Source organism: Opisthorchis viverrini (assembly GCF_000715545.1).
Source record: "Opisthorchis viverrini unplaced genomic scaffold opera_v5_204, whole genome shotgun sequence".
Classification (NCBI taxonomy): Eukaryota; Metazoa; Platyhelminthes; class Trematoda; order Opisthorchiida; family Opisthorchiidae; genus Opisthorchis; species Opisthorchis viverrini.
Genome location: NW_008751860.1, coordinates 84,465 through 90,990, shown reverse-complemented (window position 1 = coordinate 90,990; position 6,526 = coordinate 84,465).

The window sequence follows — 6,526 nt, the reverse complement described above, 5'->3', positions numbered from 1 at the left end:
CAGTGGCGTTCTTGTTGTCAGTTTCTATCCAGATTGCCTGAGTGAATGTCTGGAGGTGTAGGCACCTCGGAATGATTGTGTTAAGCTAGCACTAAGTCCATTCCCCGTCCACCTTTATTCTTTTCTTTACAATAAGGCTTTCAAAATAAAGCATGGTTGTACGGCAGTGAAGCATGGATGTTGAACACTGATGTCATGCTGTCGACGTTGATGATGATGATGATGATGATCGTGCATATGCTTGGAAAAACAAAACTGGGGGACGTCTTGTGCTGGTGTTTCACAAACTCTGATGATGAGGCAGTTATTACCATAACATGCAAAGTCGAGCTGTATTCACATCGTGGCTACTAAACTCCTCTTGATATCCACGCATCTCCAACAGACTAATCCAGATGGATTGCAGTTCACTCCCCCTTTAATCTGATTCGGTTCACTTACAACTCGAGCTATCACTTGTGACCTAACTAATCCAAGTTATCGATCGCCAGATTAGTCGATTAAACTTGACCATTGTTCAAGGAAGTCCAGTCGATTGATTTTTTGCTGCGCGTAGTCAAATACGTATCGGATTCCCAACAGGCTGTGATGATTCGAAAATCATGTGAGTGCCCGATTCTTACCAGAAATTCGAATGTACATTACGCTTGCTTAAATCTAACCTTTGGTTACCAACCACTTTGGGTGTGCGGCTTATTTTCCACCTGTTTGAAATGAGTGTTCATCAACCCAAATGCAGGGATGACGAAGCTCTTCAAAAACGACAGCCCTGGTTAGGGGATTATCGAAGTGTGTTTCAGTACAAATTGGTATACCGACTACCCCCTCCCACATTAACCGTTTTGTGGCTTCAAGGCAACCTACCCCTTGTGACAATAGTGGAGTGAAACCATAGATTCCTGTTGGCAATTTCGTTCGCTGGATTAATTTCACCCTATCTCCTCCAGAATTAGAGAAAATAGATTTTTTTTAAAGCGCCAGGATGAATAGTTTTCTGTTTTGCCCTCATTAAACTGACCGATTGTTGACTCGTCTGGTCGATGAGCTACTTAACTGTGAATGGGCTCAGTATGTCTTAATGGAACTTTTTCGACAGACGATATCAGTAGAACATCCTACTTGGACCTCTCATCTCCCGGGGACCACGATTTGCATTACAATATCTGAAAACGTCGCAATCCGCAGGTTCAACGAAATACTACTGTTACGACCCCATCGGTGTTTTGCTGAGTGGCTCCAGCTAACACTTGCATGGTGCTACACTGGGAATGCTGCGATAATACCATGAAACCGAGAGAACTCGAGGGGTGACACCGGGGCTTGAAAACTGATCGGAGTATCGGCGCACATTGTTATACTATCTTCTTTAGGTCGGTTAGTCACTTGTGACAGACCTGCACACTTTTACCCGCAGATCTTATTGTTCCGGCTCAGCCTAATGCTCTTTCTAGTTGTCCAGTGATTCGACCACTAGTGACCGGTAATTTTTCTATTCGGATACCAGCCATTGATTCCCAGTTTTCTAAAGTTTGGGAACTTAAGGGTACACCATGGGGTGCTAAGATGTATATGGAGAGGTGTGCAAGGCACCAAGATGACAATTGGCAGAATGCAGGACCTCACTTGACATCGAGTCATCCTCAGATTTCTATCTGAACAAATCAAGAGTCATGTCAATTCGTTTTGGAAATCATATCCTGGAGTTTCTAAAACCCGAAAGAAGTGTGGTTATCCAGAATTGCTAATTCAGACACAAAAACTGTCTAGGAACACATCGGAAATCTGAAACAAACGAAGATATCTTCCTCACGAATCGCCCCCGCTAATAATTTGAGCATGCAGGTAAAAAGAGGAATACTTGCCTACATGGTTTGAACAATATCGTGAACGGACAGCTTCCGTTTGATAGGGTTAAATTCGGACGTTGTTGGTTGGGAAACAGATCATATTGAGTGAGTTCCTCATTTTCTCTATCTATAGGACAGCATGAACATATCCTGAGAAACTCTCTAATTCTTTGGCAACCTTCTGAAGGAATTGGGCTGCTAAAACCGGAATCCAAAAGAATCTTTCAGTGCCCAACTAACTGCCATGCCACCAGAAGGAAATACAAGGGCTGGGATACTCCCCTAACCTAGACAGAGAAAGTTGGTAAATCCACGCTCTGATCACCTCAGCCACTTCCCCCCAAAAAACAGGGCGTAATTTGCCATATGGAAACTCGGCTTAATCAAGGCCAGCGATGACTACGATGTGAGCACCGGGCTACAATCCATTACCCCGTGATGTCCTCAACTAAATACAGCGTGCAATGAATCAGAACTCACCGATTCAGTTTGGTTTTGTGTTGTGGCAGCTCTCACAAAATTTGTTGCGAATAGACAGGTGAAACACCAGAACGAAAACTTTTCTCCCTCTTTACCCGAGAAAGTCAGTTTCATGAGCGGAACCGTTGATAGTGTCTGACCTCTAGGATGTGTTTGGATCACTTGGTTCACTGATTAACTTCATTCCACTTTTGTTCTATCAACCTGATTGCCTGTATTTTATTTCTGGTCGAGACCAATGCGCTGTTCCGAGCGATTTGCAGTTGGCGGCAGTAGGGTGACATTAGCTAATGGGCTCAGCATGCACTGAGAAGAACAATCAATTTAGCCTGAGACACGGAAACCAAGTAACTAGCTGGTCGTGTCAGCTTTAAGGACTAAGGCATCGTTACGTCTATTTTTGGTCGCCGGAACGGAAATTAGGTCGACAGCCTAGTTGGTAACCTTATTGTTGAAGTCGTTTCATGCTTGGACATCTTCGAGTTCATAATGAAACAGACTGACTTTCGAAAGGTGCAACAAACCGATCAGGAGGGCCACGTCTGCAAGGGCCCGTCGGTTGAACTCCTCACAGCTTGTGGATGCATAAAAGTTCCCGTCAGCCTGGGTGTTCCACGGAATTCCTCACGCACATTCGCTTTTGGTCCACCTAGGATTCATTGCGCCACCGATACCGTTCTTTTGTCTCCATTCATGCAATCTGAGTTTATCCTCAGGGTATGGGTAAAACAAAGGCAGTTCTCCGTGTTTTATTTGAATACCGGAAGAAATATTACCACCTAAGCAATTGAAAGCGAGTGTCTGCTCAGTCACTTTCTCCTGACAGAACCTTACCAGTACACCTCACAGGAACTCATGGGTATTTTCAAAAGGAAACTTGCTCACAAGGCTGCTGAAAACTCTTCGATAGCCCACGACCGGTTTCGCCTTTCTTGGGGCTCATCAAGTAGGCGCAGTCCCCGAGTTCCCGTCAATATTATGTTCTACTTGAACTGAAATTGGACGGTTTTCGAGAAATGCACTCATTTGCAAATCAATTTGGGTAACGTCATCTCACGGAAAATACATCACTATCTTGCTTGTAGTCCCCACCGAGTCAGGGAGCGTAATCTAAATAGGGGTCTATCTTGGTCTTCCACCAACTTTTAGGTGAGTGGTATTCGACCAGTTATATCCAAACAGTTCATTGGAGTTCATTGACAGTTGGCTTGCAAACGTTTCCGCGACTATCCAGAATTCATCTTCGGTGCGAATGTCTGTTCAGTTGGTGATTAGGCGTTCGCAAACTACGTTCCGAGATCAGCAGCCACTATGGGTAAACGCATTTCAGGCCACCTATTGTTAGAATCATTCGCAGATTGTCCATCTGGCAATGTTGTGGAATGTAGGTAGCTCGGGTGCGCTGCTGGGCAGTTGGATTGCAAACAGTTCATCACTAATCAAGGTCACATCGTCAGTGCAGGGTTGAGTGGATCCTCAACTCCTCCCACTCAACCCTGCATTGACGATGTCACCTCGATTGGTGATGAAACGTTTGCAATCGAACTGCCAAGCTCGGCGAACAGGCCAACAACCAAGATTGTCCATCTGTCTGGATTGTGAAATCAAGGGAATTCGTATCGTGCATCCGAGAAACTGACAAGCCCCCTAGTCCGCCCCACCAACCGGCAACAATACGCTATAAGTTTTCCGGTTTAGAACAATGAATCTGAAGCAAGACTGCGCCAACAAGACGTAGAATGTAGTTCTGTACTGACAATTTATGGGGTGGAAGCACATTCTGCGCCAAAGGAGTCCGCATCTGAGTCAGTCTGGATCTTGTTCAACGGACTTTACTTTGCTTCATTTGAATAGTAGCCTGTTTTAAAAACACCACAAAAGTGTTTCCAACTGACTGGAGGTTGGTACTGTCATTTGAAACAGCAGTTTACCAAAGATGTCTTACTCTTGACATTTTCATATCGGCCCCTGCCGTTTTTCTGTACCACGTGCAATTCGAAGATTCGCGGGCGCGTACCTTCGGCAAAATGTTCGCCTAAAACACACCGGTAGGAAAACAGCTCTGTGTTTGTTCTGTTGCATTCTTGATAGTGGTGCATCAAGGCCTGTCAAAACTCAAAGAATCTGTCAAACTACGCTCCGCTGAGAATTGCTTTAATACCCTCTACAAAGTTTGATCAAGTCAGTCCCTCTTCAATGATAGCAATATGTTAATTTTCGTTGTATCCATTCGCATTTGCGTTCAGTACTTTGAAAATGTATTTTTTACACAAGGTGTACTCGTAAACACAATGTAATCATTGTATGCTGTGGTATATACATGCATGAATGCATGAGTATCAGACCGTACCAATTTACAATGCCCATGTAGTTATTGAATACCTCTGAACTACCAAGAATTCACAGCCTAATCCGCAAAAAAAGATCACCAAATTTTGTAGAGTTGCGAAACAACGAGTGTCAAATTCGCTGTGAAGTTGCTAACGTCCTCGACTGAAACACATCCTCTTTCGACATGCTTTTTGCCAGACACGCCAAAAAAGGACTGCGAACAAATGTTCACATTGTTATTGACTTATTCAGTCCCTTGAGGGTTTTTCCAGAATTCTTCAGATTTTCCAGATGGTGAGTAGTGGGGACTTCAGTCCAATCATTGTCTACTATCGATTGGATAGCGTTATAATACCATCATGAATGAGGAATGGCAAATGTTGATGAGATCTCGTTGTCAGCCAGCCCGTAACCACCAGTTGAAACGGCCAAGAAGAGCGGTTTTTGGAGACTGAACCTCATCTGTTTGGAGGCATGCAGAGTGAATGCGTCTGGCAACCTGCGTCACATGGCCGAGGAAAGTTCGAAGTTAGTACGAATCGTTCTTGACAGCGGTGTACAGGGCCCCCAAACCCCATCTCAGTTGCTTTGGAAATTTTCAGACAGCTACCCGGGATCGATTTTGGTTGTCAACAGACAGTGTAGATGAACAAGAAATGACCAAACAAATGATATAATGAAAAAAATCGTTCAGCCGTAGCACGCTTTTGGCGGCCAACTGCCATTCCATCAGAAAGAAGCACGAGGGATGGGATGCCAGGTTGACCAAGCTTAGACAGGACAAGAGAGATGCAGAATATCGGGTTAGAACCACGGACCATCCGGTCAACAAATTCGCGCTCTAACCACCAAGCCATCTGGAAAAATAATTGTTCAAGTGTGACACCCATCCAATTATAACACAATGTTGGTTGTACAGAAACGAGGGATAGCCCGTGGAAGAATGGAACTAGTCGTGAACAATAGAATAGTTCCAGCAACCTTGTGAGTAGCACGTTCCATCCAGAAAGTAAACAATAAATTACAAAGAATTCATTGTGTTTGGATGCGCCACATTTCCAGAAACTAATTACTCGTTGGCTAAATGCGAATTAACTAAAAAGTAGTTATTTGGCGGTGTGGCAGGAGGGCCTTCCGTCTTTTTTCTGCAGAATTGTAGCTAAAATACGTTCCAAAAAAGACCACTTTCATCCCCGCATATTCCAAACGATCAGGAAATAACGTAGTTGATAGGCTGGCCTAAATTCAACAATCTCATTTGATCATTTATGGCCTCCATTTGCCGTCTGTGCTGTTCGGACATATTTCTCCTCAGTACCGTTGTCCTTTTAAGGTAGTATCCCGACCGATTGACAATAAAAGTAGCAATTCAAGTACTATTTATTTTGGTGTCACTGTGTGCCAGTTTTCTCCCTTGTTCATGTTCCGAATGGCTTTCAAGCAGCTTACTATTAAAGTATGCCTTGAGAATGAACGCTAATTCTGCTCGTAAACGTGACAGACAATACTCGGAAAATATGAGTACCACCGTCTAGACTGAACACACTACTCACGGGGTTGCTGAAAACCCCTCGACAGCCCACGACTAAGTTTGGCCTCTCTCTGTCCATCAGTTAGTTGCGTCTCCCAAGATCTCATCAAGAACTTGTTTTTCTGAACCCAGATCGCACGCAGTTCGTGAAAAGCACCCACTTGCACACTAATCTGGTTTCAAGAGGAACCTCGACCTAATCCCAGCTTATACTCCGTTTTATGGTATCATTCAGCGTAGACATTGTTTAAGGCAACATGCTTCGGGATACTCTGGGTCCACAGAAGGAACTTAGCCTGTTCTGGGGGAAACGTTTCACACACCAATAATGTACTAC